Source organism: Rana temporaria, chromosome 6 (genome assembly GCF_905171775.1).
Source record: "Rana temporaria chromosome 6, aRanTem1.1, whole genome shotgun sequence".
Taxonomy (NCBI): Eukaryota; Metazoa; Chordata; class Amphibia; order Anura; family Ranidae; genus Rana; species Rana temporaria.
Genome location: NC_053494.1, coordinates 160,126,188 through 160,128,455, shown reverse-complemented (window position 1 = coordinate 160,128,455; position 2,268 = coordinate 160,126,188).

The following is a 2,268-nucleotide window of genomic DNA, read 5'->3' as shown; positions in this document are numbered from 1 at the left end:
CTGCCCGAGGGCCCCATGCCACTAGGGGGCCCCATCAGGGTTGCCAGGCTTAGTAAAACCAGGGACAGTATGTTAAAATCTGTGTTTTTTTTACATCTGTCCCTGATATGTCCGAAACCGACATGCTTTTGATGTGAAAATCCAGAGATTTTAGCTGCACTGCCTCCTGGCGTGGTGGCCATCTGTAAGCCTGGGGGCCCCACAATCTTCTATTGCCCCGGGGGCCCCATGAGTTGTCAGTCCGCCCCTGGTGTCACCTTTATTGTCAAAAGGGACAGATACAGGCAATGGTAGACGCGTTTCACAAGCGATAGCTTGCTTGTTCATAAGCAAATAGCTGGTTTATTGTGAACAAGCAAGCTATCGCTTGTGAAACACTCAAATATTGTTATTCTCTTTTCTTTTCTATTATTTATTTTCTTTCTTGTTGAGATATATATGTATATATGTCTTAGTGATCATGTGAGAAACATTAGTAGTATTTTTCTTGACTGAAAATTATGACAGAGATATTCAGATATTCAAAACGAGAAACAGATGTCTCCCACTCCTTGACCCCCTCCCACCGTGCAAAGGAAAATGGCATCCATTTCCTGGAAGATTGTCTCGTAGCAAGGAACAGACATCGACAGGAGAAGGACCATATATGGATGAACCAATCATATACATACATATATGATGATGTTTGCTTATGTCACTTTGTTTATATAAGGGGCAGTGACCGGAATAAAAAGCCAGTTGATGAGGAAGAGCTTGCATCGGAAACAGTGTGTCCCAGTGTGATTCTTTTGCATGCATGCATTTGCATCATCATAGATTTGGATCAGAGGCAGAAAAGGGAAAGCATCCTGGAATTGGACCAGGGAAAAAGTCTATAACACACTAACAGCCAAATATATAAGGAAATTCCAAAACCTATAATTTAATAAGTTAATAAGACCCCTTTCACACTGAGGCGTTTTTCAGGTGCTAAAGGGCTACAAATAGAGTACGTAAAATGCCCCCCCTGCAGTCCCAGTGTGGAAGCATGAGTGCTTTCACACTGGGGCAGAACGTTAAAAAAAGTCCTGCAAGCAGCATCTTTGGGGCGGTGGAGGATCGGTGTATACTGTCAGAGGCTCCTTACTATAAGGTGACCAGATTTTTTAAATGAAATCCGGGGACATATTTTTTCTTTACTAGTAATGGCAACAATCAGCGACTCTCTGCCCGTCGCCGCCCGCCTCACAACCTCTCAAGTCTTACTCTCCGGGCCCCGGCTACTACTGGATGGGGAGCGGAGGAAGATCACTCCGCCAGGGAAGGCAAGGAGATAAGCAGGCGGCTGGCCAGGATTTGAGCCAAGGCAGAAGAACATGTGAGCGAAGCTGAATGGGCATGCGCCCAAAACTGAAGAAATATTCCCTCCGCTCAGACCAGCACATGATCATCAGAAAGGGGCACATATAATGAGAAAAATACAACCCCCCTATGCTAGTTGGCACGGCGGAGCGGGGGTGTGTAATACTAATGTTTTTTATTTTAATTATGCACTAATTGTCTTTGAAATTGCCCCTGCCACCCATTAAATCCAATCTGGGGACAGTGTCCTCAAACGGGGGACTGTCCCCTGAAACTGGGGATGTCTGGTCACCCTACCTTACTACGATAGGAGATGTAGTGTCAGAGTGACACACAACACCTCCGATCGCTACACTGCTCACCCCCACGTGCGCGCGCCGGCATTTAAAGCTGCTGTTCATCATATGACGGCCCAGTCAGGACAACTGAACCACTGCCAGGCTGTCATTCTGCTATAGGCTGGGCAGGAAGTGGTTAATCTGGGTAGGGGTTTTCCCCCGCCAGGACAATAAGGATGTGGAACTCTCTTTCACAATTGGTGGTGGCCAAGGGGAGTAAGGATAGTTTTAAGAGACTCTTGGATGTGCATGTTCAGGAACACGACATACAGGGATATGGGAATATAGACACTGACACAGGTGGAACTGGGTGGACTATTGTCTTTATTCGACCCTCTACGAACACGAGGAGGAAAGCAGGAGTGAGGGATAGAATGCCATAAAAGAGCAGTTTGGAGTTGTGAATATTGTACTATAGGCTGTGTGTGTATTTTGTGTATAACATAAGGACGGCGCCATGCTGCCTTCCCACACACGTTTGGTGCGGCCTAGCTGACTGTAGTAGTGGACACGTCAACACACTACAGGCGCTGTGATTGGCAGCTGGGCAGAGAAGATTGAGCCGGAGGGCGGTGCGAGGCGCTGACGC